Source organism: Lissotriton helveticus, chromosome 5_1 (assembly GCF_964261635.1).
Source record: "Lissotriton helveticus chromosome 5_1, aLisHel1.1, whole genome shotgun sequence".
NCBI lineage: Eukaryota > Metazoa > Chordata > Amphibia > Caudata > Salamandridae > Lissotriton > Lissotriton helveticus.
This window is the reverse complement of record NC_136065.1, coordinates 2,071,857,337-2,071,870,997: the sequence shown is the minus strand read 5'-3', so window position 1 is coordinate 2,071,870,997 and position 13,661 is coordinate 2,071,857,337.

Below are 13,661 nucleotides of genomic sequence, written 5' to 3'. Positions count from 1 at the left end.
AAAGAAAACATGTAGCAATAACCTGACACCAATTATAACAATGCACAGAATAAAAAGGATGATCAAGGTAACTATACATCTACTGCGTAATCTCTTGCAGTATTCTTCCTTCTTATCTCTCTTCCTACTATTCTCGTTTTTACTATTCTTGTTTGTGATCTTATGCATGTCAGAATCGAGTCTAACCGATTCACCACCGGGTGGGCTTAAGCAATTAAACTACGTCTGACTTACTAGTTCTTAACCTATACCTATACTCTTGCTGAGGGGTATTTTCTAGCAAAGGTCAGTGTTCTTTTTTTTAAAAAAAAGTTTCGAAAATCCAAAGTTCCAAAGTGTCTTTTGTAGTGATGAAGGTGAGTTCGGCCTTTACGTCCTTCCACCAACTTCGGCGTCTTCCAACGTGGCTCAAGGGGACTTGAACGATCAAAAATCCGGACACAAGTATAGAATCCTCTGGTGCTATGGCATGTTCCTTGACCTGGGTGTCAGGTGTCAGGGAAGGCGGCAACAACCTGTGAATGAAAAGAGAGTAGTGCAGACATCAAGGAAGCCAGGTAATCTGTCAGCATGTTACTGTCAACATCAGTTAGTTTATAATTTTTAGGCATAGGCGTACCCCACATATATAGTTCATAAGGAGATAGGCCTGTTCTGGAATGAGCTACCGTATGCATGTAAAAGAGGGCGACCGGCAAGGCCACCATCCAATCCACGCCTTTTTCTGTACAGATCTCAGCAACTTTTGTCTTAATTGTCTGGTTTGTCTTTCTACAAGGCCTGCGGCTTCTGGGTGTCTGACACAATGGAATTTCCTCGAAGGGACACTTGTTTCATTAATTCAGAGGAGAATGGCTGATCGTTATCTGAATAGATCACATGAGGTGATTCATAGCTGGGGAAGTACTGCGCACTACTTGTCTGGCTGTTGTAACAGCAGTATAATCTGGAACTGTATATGCTTCTGTCCATCTAGACAGTGCACACACAACTACTAGGACATACTTGTTAAACCTCTACATCTGTCCATCTGGATATAATCCATCTGGAGAACTTCAAAAGGGTGGTCAGGAGGATGAAATCCGCCTAGTTCCACCGGAATGCCTTTACCTGGATTGAACTGACAACAGATCGTACATGTTCGTACTTTCTGCTTCACTGCTGTACGTAGGTGCTTGTTAAACCAAATATACTGTAAGCTGTCTATCATCATCTATCATCTTCTCTCCTACGTGTGTTGGACTATGTGCTGAGAAGAAAACAATGTACCTTTTCCCTTAGTCATCTAACCTTGGTTAGTCTGGACCCCTCCTTGTAAAGTCCATTTCTTTATCTCATCTGTTGTGGCATGTGTCTGTATGTCGAGTACATCTTGAGTGGGATCCCTGACTGTCATGCTTTATGTCAGTAATGGTACCTCTGTCCTTGTCGTGTCTGGTGGTGTCTGTGCTGTCTGAGCCATTACCCTGGGTAATGGTGTCTGTAACTTTGGTATGAGCTTTATATTTCAGGATAGAAATGGCTGTAGGTAAATGTATGGCCTCTAACAGGGCCTGAATAAGCTGGCTGTGCTGAATCATGGTCCCATGGGAGGTCAAGAAACCTCTCTCTTCCTCCTCAGGACCCCGAAATCATGAACAACGCCATAGGCATATTGTGAGTCTGTATAAATGTTTACTTTCAAGTGCTTTGCTCTTATGCAGGCTTGTGTCAGAGCAATGAGCTCTGCTGCTTGAGCAGACAGTGTGTCTATTTTCTGTGTCTCTATGACTTCAGTGGTCACGGCATACGCTGCTACTAAGTCTCCTGTACTTGTTCTCATGCATGATCCATCTACATAGAGTGTCAGGTCTGGGTTTTAGAAGTGCAGTATCTGTCAGGTCTTGTCTTGGTTTATTCATTACGTCCACATAGTCATGTGGTGATGCATGTACTGTACTTGAGGGCAAAAGCGTTGCAGGATTCAGAATGTTACAACGTCTGATCTCTATGTGTGGTTGAAACAATGTCAGTTCATATCCTGTCAGGCTCGCTACAGTCAAATGTAAAAATAAATAAAAATAAAAAAGCATTAAAAAAGCATAAAATGTTTACTGTAACATGGAGTCGCTTAAAACTGGCGCTTGACATAATGCTCTTTTTAATTCCTCAAATGCCAAGGTGTGTTCTTGTGTCCAAGGGAGAACAGTCAAAATGGCTGCCTCCTGTGTAGTTAACTGTAAGAGTGGTTGGCTAGATATGCATACTGGGGAATCCATTGCCTACAGTAAGAAGTGAGGCCAATAAAGGCACGTACTTCCTTTTGTGTCCTGGGCTGTGAAAGGTTAGTAATGAGCTGTATGATTCTTGTGTTAGCTGTCTACCTGGTGTACCCTCCTTGGAAAGCAAGTGTTGTACACCACTTGCTTTACACAGAAAGTGCAAGACTGTCAGAGATGCAATGTCACAGTCTGGTTCTGATCTTGCTGTAATTAGAATGTCAGTGCTGTGTTGGTAGGCATGTAAACACTGTCTAGCTGTTTTTAGTGTCTGACTGCAAATGCTAGGGCTCACTGTCATCAATCTAGCAAAAATAATTATATAAAAATAAATAAATAAATAAAAATGAATTTTCAATTCAAAAGCACTATTTTATATTGGGGAACCTCTATCCAAAATCTCTGCAGTTTTACAATAAATCCTACTCTAAATCCTGGTAATAGTATGACCATACTACCTACAATATGTTCTCTAAATGTATTTGAATAAAACCAAAGTAATCTTGTCATAGACAGAAGGCTGGAGCCTCTGTGAGAAACAGCCCCTCCCTCTAGAATTATGTTCGCGCTCGGAGTTTTGAATCAACTCCAAGCCGGGCTACACTGAGATCTACAATTGAATGACTGCCAGATGCTGAACTCATTGCAAGAGCAAGACTCCTGCCAATTATTCTGTTTACACTACTGGGGGAATAACTATCCATTTGCAAGCGTGACTTTATCTGAAGTCAATGAAGCTGGCTGCAAGGAAGAGCCTGACTCAGCTGGAGGACAGCCAATAATTGTCCGCGGAAAAGAATTGGAGGATGGCCAATATCAACAGACAGGCACTCCAAGAGAGAAAAAGCCCTCCCTCTACATAAACAATTACTGGGAACCAGGCCATCTCTGTCTCGGACGGACTGTCTCAAGGTTAAAAAACACATTCCTTGTACGTCATAACATATCTCTTCCCAGGCCAGAGCTTTTCTAACTTTAACTGAAGCAAACTTTAAAACGTGGTAAAAAGTAAATTAATAAAGACATATATTTTTCTGCAACTGAGTGACATGCTAGCATTTTAAAATAATTCTGTACTGCTACTAGCTGCAAGGGAAAAATAAACAGAACAAAACAATCATGGCATGGAAACACACCATATTTTACTTTTTTGAAAATAACATGTCGAACTCCTTAATTCTGCATTGCATAACCAATATTTTCATAAGTAAGTGTGCAACCTTTCTATTCTACCTATTAAAAGGGCCAGATTCATACTTTTTCAAAAGGCCATGTTTTCTAATTTTAGTGGGGACTGTTCTCTGCACATATCAATTGAAGCAGTCTGTCAAAGTACATAGGTGAGCCTTGAAATTAAATGAATGCAAATCAAACTAATGTAGGGGACTCTTAGCAATGCACTAAGATGGTAGTGTATTGTAGCTATCAAAAAGGGCCACGTTCATTAATTTCACAAATAGCCACTTTCCTAAGTGAGTGTGCTGACATTCACACGCTATTCTAAAGGGCAGCTTGCATTGGGAAAAATATTCTGTAGAAACATTCCTATTTGAAAAAAAAAACTGTTCTATTACACTAATTAAAAACGCATTCTATGAAGGGTCTGATTTATATTTTCTTGTCAACCCTGAAAACATCTAAGCACCCTCCGTGCAAAACCCTTATCTCAATCCGACTGGTTTATTTACAACTTTACCGTCCTCTGAGCTAAACACATTAAATCAAGTATTCCAAGACAAAACCCTTACAAATACACTTCTTTACTCTCCATGCAACATTTTACCATTCAATCTGCAAACTGAATACGCCCATTGGATAACATGGCAAATCGCACCTCCACACAAAACATGCTTTTTCCACCACTTCCACAGCTCAGATCCCTTTCAAATTTGGCATCACAGTAGTCCAAGCTATTCCCTAAATCCTCACCAAAAAGCAACCAAATCCCTCCACAGGAACGGGTACGAATTTCCGCTCAAAAACACGCCCCCCCCCCTGCAAACACCCAAAAAAAAAACACCAGAATCCCTCAACACCTTGTTAAAACAAATACTGCCTTCTCAATAAAAGATATTAACTCTTTGGCAGCCGAAGCACAATCATTCCCCAATGACTGCAGTACATGGGAAAGTCATGAACTCATCTCTCCACGGTATCACAGAACACATACGCACATCTTCAAAACATTTTCTCTAAGCACTTGAAAGAGATCCAGCTCTCTCCTGCCTAACGTAACGGCTAGGGACCTGATGATAACATGCTCTGCACAAGCCATAACTACATGGCGCTATTTACAAGCCATATTTACAAGAAACTCAACAAGTCACAAAAATGACACGCTATTCACAAGGCATATTTACAAGGAGCTATACTTAAGAAAATTCAACAAACTACTCACAAGTCTTAATCTCAAGTCGCTATTCACAAGCAACTACAAGCCATTCACAAGGCGTTACACACATGGATGTAACAAACTATTCACAAGTCTTAAGCACAAAGCGCAATTCACAAATAAACCAACTAGTTACTCACAAGGCACTTGCGCAGTCCAGAAGGGACTTGTCTAGATACAAGGAAATGAACTCTTCAGATGTTGTTGGCTTTAATTCTACATACTCTAAAGGGTACAGGTGGTGGCGTTCTCTACCTACTGGGTCTTTCTGAGGCGGTCACTTTAGCTAGTTTTTCTGACAGAACGGGATAAATACCAGTTAACAACGGCATTTCTTGGCTTGTTTAGTTCTCTCTGCTTTATTGAATTCTTTCTCTGTTCTCCTATGTGACTCTTTGCGCCATAACTCAATGGCGTCTTTCTGAGAGGGTCTTGACTTCTTTTTCCAAATGGCGTTTAGCCCATGCTTATTATACATAAAATGACCAGGTGTGTCTCTAGGCCGTATTTTAACTGTCTATTCTAGCATACCTTTTCTGGTCCCTATCTGACGTAATCTTGAAAACAGAAACCAATACAATGGAAACACAATACACAAAAATAGACTGAAACAATCAACAATCATTCACACTAAACAATTTAAACACTGAAACAGATACAGATACAACCTAAACTGATACAGAGAGTTAAACATGTACTTGAAAAACAGTTTGTGCACTGAAAATACAGTACAACCATACCGGTCCCAAAAAATTGAGACACGTCTTTACCGGGCCCACGTTTAACTTAACCATGGACACGTCTTTACCGTTCTCATTTAAAATGAGCCCGTCTTGAAACTAGATGCAATCCCCATAGTGGTACTCACCGGGAAAGCAGAACTTGAAACTTGAAGGCCTCGGAAACTTGACTTGACTACGCTTGCGGCTTGGAACAGGTGGACCTCTGGAGACCTCGGACCTTGCTCTCTCACGGGCTGGGCCTCTGGTTGAGACGATCCGCTTTCCTCACCGCCTCACATGGATGCCTGGTCGCAGTCCGTCCTCCTCCGTGGGCCTGAGGGAGTGGCAGGAAGACCTGCTGGTGCGCTTTGAAGTCCGTCACGGCTGTAGAAGGGGGCAAAGACTAGACCCACAACTCCGGCGAGTGGGGAAAGGGATATGTCCCTGAAAGGGCGCCAAATTATGTGGTAAATAAAATATTACCCTGGCTGAATTTCTAGTCATTAACAATTAGCATGCATCAAGTGAGAGGCAGAGTCCGTGGTATCTGAGTTAAAATGGGCTTTATTACAATAACTCGAGTCAAAGGGAGAATATGTTCCATCACCACAGAGGTTCAGGAAGAGTCTTCTAACATTTAATAACAAAACATTCTATTATATACTTTTTACTCCTTGTACATAGGAGCAGGCGCAAGACAGAAAATGAGATAAGAACATGTGGGTGTACACTTGATGAGTCATAGGTGTGTGATAGGTAGGTGTCATAGGTGGGTGGTACACAGAGGAGGAGTTGGCATGACCAGCTCGAACTGTGCCCTAATTGTGCAACTTTGAGCATGACGTGCAATTGACGTGTAACTGGGTGGAGGCTGACTGCCAACCTAGCAGAGAGATCTTTTATGTCAAGGCGACCAGCACATCTAGTACAACTGATATCTAGAGTCAGCAAGCAAAAGAAGCAAAGGTTGTTCGTCACTAAAAGACAGAGAGGGCATATTTATTCGTTCATTGCATGAGCTTTCTATGGGTGCAAGCACTGTGATTCACTTAAATGGAGACAGAATGGCTATCGGACGGGTCTGTTTACTTTTCCTCACCGGGCAGGGATGCCACTCTGTACAGCAGACGGATAACTGTTATTCATAATACTGTCTTGGCAGACTTCTTGCGAGGTCGGAGGGACGTAACTGCAGCTTCAGTGTGTCAGGAGTCATGTAAACATTAATTCAGAAAGTGGTTTCAGGCTCAACCAGTACGATATTTATTTAAAAGAGCACAATGCAAAATGCAAATACATGGGCCTTATGCTAACTTAATGTTTGGGAGACTTTAATGACTGGCATTTCTAATGCAGGACATGATTGCAGAGGCCAAGTGATTCAGGCCACTACGGGAAATATGCATGGGTGACATGCACATGACATGTAACATAGGGTATATGTAGTGGACATATTTGGTCATATTTGGTCAGGCAAAATATCATTTTCCCCAAGGAACCCTTTCCTCTTTGTGACATATATTTTTTAAGGGCAGGCAGTGGTCCCAGGGACTACTGCCGCTAAAAAATGAAACAAAAACGTTTCAATATATCCGGTTCTCTTTAAGGAAAATGGACTACATTAAAAAAAGAAAAAAAGTGCTTTATTTAAAAGCAGTCCCAGACACGGTGGTCCTTTGAGCCCAGCAGGCCACCATACCTGGAAGGGTCTGCCATTCCCAATGGGGTCGCAAATTGTGAGTGGCTCATTAATATTCATGAGCCTCGCAATTTGCGACCCCATTTGGAATAGCAAACAATGTCTTTGACACTGTTGTACATCCCATTTTGTGACTCGCAAATTGCGAGCCGCCATTGTGACGCAATTTGCGACTCACAAAATTGTTGGTCGTACATCTGGCCCAATAGTTTTTAAACATGAACCTCTAGTGAACAGGGGCCCAGATTTACAAAATTATCATGCAGAGCAGTGCAGCATCCTCAAATTATGGGCTGCGTGAGAAGGAGAGAGCAGGAGAGCTCTATATTTACAGAAATATGGCACTCTTCTCGCCTCTCTCTGGAGCAGAAATGTGCTGCTGTGAGCCACGCACACACATCTTTACACCATAGTGCAAGGGTGTCTACATGAATCATGCGTAGATTTTGTACTGGAAGGATGATACCCTCCCAGTACAAAATACTATGCTTAGACTAATTTTAAAACTTTTCCAACCTTGCATGAGTGCTGTACTATGCTTAGACTAATTTTAAAACTTTTCCCACCTTGCATGAGTGCTGTACAATGCAGCACACATGCAAAGTTGGAAAAGAAAGAGGAAATAAAAGCATTTCTCTGTGATGGCGCCTGATTGAAGTGGGTGTTATGTTTTTATCTAAACCTTGAGTACTTTTTTAGTAAATAGGATTTTGCATCGAAACCTTGGCTGGTTGCATGGGAACGCCCATGCACCACCTTTTGAATGCCTTCTTGGGGCTAAGTAATGCAAAACAGCGATATGCACTGGTTTGCGCTACTTTCAATTGATATTCTAGCGCAAAAACGTTTTTCATTGAAAAGCAAATTAGTAAAAAATGATTTTGCAACGATTTGCCTCACTTTTGTGACGCAAACACAGTGTGAAATCTTAGTCCATTTACCCTTATGAGGATAAGTCAGTTGTCATATTAACCCTGTATGAGGCCCAGATCCTTCTAGAGCAACACTATAGTTTATTGGATCAAGTAGAACAGGTTTTGTACAACTGGTATTCTGAACTCACTTATTTAAAAGTGCATTCATGCACGATAATGAAGAAAAAGGAGCTTTGGTAAAATAAAATAAATGTAAATGTACTTGTATAGCGCACGACTACCCAGAGGCCTCTCGGTGCTTGTACGAATACCGCTGAGGAACCCTTCCTGGCCTTTCCCTGTGAAGTGCCCACTCCTGGGCACCCCCAAGGTGAAGCCAGGCATCCTAGCATTGTTGGGGCCGTTGTGGAGATTAAGCAAGCTAATGCCCAGAGTTGCACTCATGATTAGAATAGGCACTGAGGCGAGAATTATCAGGTCCAAGGAAATTGAGCCCAAGACCCACCGAGGCGTGAAATGAACCCTGGTCCCAGGTCAGACTTCTGCATCAGGGTCTGCCGCTCTAACCATTGAGCCACACTTCTCCACAAAATACAATTTAAGCATGGATGCCATGATTTACCCAAGATTTCTGGCTTCATTTTGCACAAATCATCACTAAATGGGTATCTATCTGTTAGTTTGTTAGTTGCATAGATTTATTAGGCACACAACTCCTCCCTGTTTTGAACTTAAAGAAACGTTTTTATGGATTTTGCATGAAACATAAACACAACACTTCTCTCCAAAGATGTCTGCAATAGACTCACATCACCCACATTACAAAATAATAGGAAAAACGTTAGAGCCCACTTTGCCCGTGTCTTAAGACGACTCTGCGTCTAGGACGTAACAGCAGTAATTCGCTGGATCTAAGATGGGGAGCGGGAATATATATAGGTGCAGCTTGTTTTTAAAATAGCCCGGACTATTTCCATTTAATGATTTAAAAACCAAAAAGAGAAGTTTAAATAGGGCAGATTTTTGGATGGGAAGCCAATGAAGGAATCATAATACAGGTGCAGATGGAGAATGTGGAGGAAGATTGCAGACCAGGAAGGTAGCCGTGTTCTGAGCAACGTACAGTTTGGAGAAGAGACCTTCGTTCATAGCAACCATTAAAGCATTGCCGTAGTCCAGGCGGTTCACTATCAGTGCCTGGACAAGTGTTTCCCTGGTCTGCGAAGGAATCCAATGGAAGTCTTTTCTAAGCAAGCGCATCAGACCAAAACATGAGCCAACGTTTGAATTGACATGCTATTTCATAGAAAGGTTACCATCTACCAGTACACCTACATTATTGGCCGTTTTCTTGGGGATTGGTGTTGATCCCCATTCCGACAGCCGACAGTCATTGGACCAGACTGTGTGTGCATTCCCACAAAGAAAGATTTCTGTTTTGCTGGAGTTCAGCTGAAGGAATTTAGCTGACACTCAGGAGGCAGTCCATATCATGCACATTTATGTCTGATGGATTCAGGGTTAGGCCCCATGGAAATGACCAGTTGAGTATCATCGGCATACGAAATGATATCAAAGCCACATGACCTAATAATCTTGTCCGGGGGAGTCACATATATCAAAAGGAGTGGAACTGAGGGCAAATGCCTGCTGAACCACCTTATCTAAAGTCATGATTCTGGAGTTGAAGAGATCCAGCTGTAGCGAATATGCAGAGACATCAACCAGGCTCCCCAGTTTCTAAGTGAGCAGCTGTAACCTGCATTGTCGGTAGGCAGGCAGATTACACATGGAAGCTGGGCTCGTTATGCACTCAAGGTTCCAACAGGACCTCGATGGGTCAATGGGCTTGGGAATAGGGTAAGGGTTTGGGGCAGGCATTGTTCATAACTTCCTTCTTCTGGCTGTTGAGGTAGCCCCATTCTGAGCCCTGTCTCCAAGCCCTAACCCAAATGAAATTGAGAGAGATACACCTTTAGTGCTGTTGATGAACAAGAACAGCACAAGAATTTGAGCATTTTGTGTACTTTTGTTAACTAACTGAATGGTCCGGTCTCTGAAGTACCTGAAAAAAGGAGGTACAGCAAGGAGTAGACCATGTAAGTAATTCTAGTGAAGTGTCAAAGGGGCAATCAATCATTCAGGGAGAATCACCCATCGGGCCCAAAACATTGCAAATCAAAATCAAGGTTACAAATTAGTTGAACAACACCCTCACTGCCATCACCTGAATCATCATCACTTACTCAATATATCACTCATTGGTGCAATAGTTAGTTACCTGTTCCTAGCATGGTGGTACACATTTGTCTAATTGAATCTACTCTTTTACTATGGAAGCAAAAACAAATGGCAGTCTCGTAATGCAATGATCTTAACTGAGGCAGCCCAGCTATGGAATGAAAAAAACGAAGGATACGGATGGAAGGCATTGTCTTTGTGTCCTTTAATTACCTGGGAAGGCTTATTCTGTTCACACTGGTCAAACTCCAATAAAGTTAATACATGTGAATAAATGTTGGGGCTGCACAAGTCTGACACCAAATATATAAATGTTCCTCTATCCATATCTTTTTTTTTTGCAAAGCAGTTCAACGATAATGTGAAAGTTCTATTGTGGCCTACTCAGTCATGGATGCAGAGTTCCTCCCCTAACTCAGGGGGTTCACACAGAAGTTGGTCAGCTAACCCACCTGAGATTTGAGTCTGAACAATCACCCTCATTGTCCTCCTGTGCTGTTTCAGGAACAATGTGATCTTATCGTATGAAGTGTTAGTTCCTTTTAATCATTTTCAATCTCTCCAAATTTTGAGATGAGAGATTGGTCCTTCTGACTATGACTACTGCGCCAGCTGCAACAAACACATACTCAGAAGACACACTAGCTACCGGACAAGCAAGATGCTTTATTGCCAGCTTGCTGAGCTCCAACTAATGGCGCATCTTCCCATACTAATAGACCTATGAGTTTTGATTCAGGTAGACCTCTTTTGGGTTATCCAGATAGTCTTGGACCCTCCTCTGAATGGTCATTGGTGCTGCTACTTGCTCAACCTCTGCTACCTTTGCCTCTGTACTTAACTTAAGCCCTGCCACTTGAAACCAAGCCATTGCAGAGGTTGGGTCCAATTCATCTGTTGTTGGTGTTGTTCCTGGTGTTGGCTGCTCTGAGGCAACAACACTGACCTCTCTTGAGGTTGAAGGCTGCTCGCCAGAACTTCTGCCCTGGCCTCTAGCTTTCAGTCATTCATCTTCCACATTTCGCTTGGTCAACAATCCAAGTTTTGCATTGTGAAACATCCCCTTCTGAAAAAGAAATGAAAGTGACCAGTATTTGTTTGTAGCGTGGGTCAAGTATTGAGGCACAGATGTACTCTTTGAATGACACATTCTCTCTTTGTATCCGTGAATTAATTGCTAAGCAAATTATTAAGTTCTTAAACAACTCGTATGCATCTTTGTTCACACAAGAAGCCCTTTGGGACACCTTATTTAACAGGCCTTGCAGCAGATACAACAATCAAATTGCTTGGCTCATCGTACTGTCCTCCTTACTGACTGACCATGTTAAAACTTTAAAAGGAAGTATCATTTGTGTCAGGCATTTGACTAGCCATCATTTATCCACCTCCATGGTCATGTTTTTCCCAGTTGCAACCCCTCCTCTTTGAAGGATATAGTCGGTGATCAGTCTGTACTGTTATGTTATGTTAAGAGGTATTTAAGCACAAGCACATAAACAGGTTTCTTGGTGCTGGGTTAGGAAGCCACCAGTGACAGAGGTCCGTGTCTAGCTATATGCTTGGGTGAAGAGCCATGTTTTCAACTTTTTTCTGAAACACATGTAGTCTGTTACTTGATGGAAAAATGTGACCCTCCTGTCCGTTTACATCTGAATCTAGGGACCACCAATCGATTCAGTAGCGCAGATCTGAGAGTGCGCTTTGGAGGAGTATCTGTGAATCTGCGAGGATAGGTATTTGGGGCCTATGCTGTGGATAGCTTAAAAAATGATGCAACCTATTTTGAACATAGTTCGCTGCTCCACTGGAAGTCAGCGAAGCTGCTTCATCAGTGGCCTAGTACAGCAGCGTCTACGTTGTTGACAGATGATTCTGGAAGCTTGGTTTTGTATCAACTGTAGTCAATAGTTTTGGTTACTCAGGATGCATAGATAAATTGCGTTCGCGTAGTCAATATTTGACAGGCTGAAGGCGATAATAATTTGAATACTGGTCTCTCTGCTGAAGATTCTTCTAATTTTCCTAAATTTCCGTAGTTGGAGAAAGCAGGAGGACATGCCCCAGCTTATCTGGGACTTCATGGATAGGTCTGCATCAATTTGTTTGCCAAGACTTTTTATTGTGTTCTTAGGAATATGTGTGGAACCAAGCTCCATTGGCCAGTGAGCAGGAGTCCAGTGGTAGAGTTTATTATTAGGGATGACAATCTCTGTTTTTTCAGAGTTAAGTTTTAACTGATTGCAGGTGATCCAGTTTCTATTGAGCAACAAGCTATTCCTTAGAGACTCTTTGGAGTATGCTGACTCATCCTTTGTAAAGATCAGCTGCATGTCATCCTCAAAGTTGTAGATTTTAACCATTTTTGTTGTAAAGTATGTATTAGTGGTCAAATGTAGATGTTGAAGAGGTAGGGAGACAAGGAGGAACCCTGAGGTACTCAACAGTTCATGCTGACAATGGCAGAGCTATGGGGCAATAGACAGACTGATTGCTTACAGTCTTTTAGGAAGGATTTCATCCTGTTTAAAACTACACCTCTGAGACTCGCTGCAGCAATTTAATCCATTAGGATATCATGATCAACGGTATTAAACGCTGCCAATAGATCCAATAGGATCAGTGCCTGAGAACATCACTCGTCAGACTTTTCTTTTAGGTCGTCCATGACGGATAGAATGATAGATTCAGTGGAGTGAGAGGGTCAAAAAACTGCCTGATGGGGGTCTGTACTGCTCAAGCAGATGTTGCAACATGTAGTAGGTGGAGTTCCAACTTGTTGGCACGTCCTGTATTAACGCTTTAACCGGTACTCTTTTAGCACGCTGAATGACCCTCAACTGCTAAAGGGCTTTAATAGAATGACTGAAATGATTACAGATTCTTCTGCAGGTGGCCAGTATATTACAGACTATGTCTTCTTTGTTGGGAAAGTCCTGCACAATCAGGTTGATGCATTGCCCCAAACACAGAACCCTGAAATATACATAATATTGCATGGCTCTGACTATATTACTGCCATTGTCCAGGGCAACAAATCCAATTCTGAGACCTCTGGGTAGAAGCCATTCAAACATCTTGCTGTTAAAGCCTTCCAAGATGTTTGGAGTTGTATGAGTTGATTAAGTTACAATCAAATAACACTTCCGGCAAATCCCCGCTCATCTCGTGCCCGCAGCCAAACTGCGATGCCGTTGCCGACTTCTTCCTTGATAAGGCGAGTAAGATCAAAGCAGATGGAACTCTCACCCACTTCTGATTCCTTCCTACCCTCGCCTCCTCTTACGCCGCTCTGTCTCTTCCCCAAAAAACAATGCCGCCTAGAGTCAATCCACACCCCTCAACGACACGCCCATCCTCAGAATACTCTCGTCCCTGAAACCTTCAAATCACTTCAATGATCCTCTCCCCCCAACTTTTTAAAAGAAATTGTGCAACTGCACAATCACATTGAGAAATTCCAACTTCTCGACC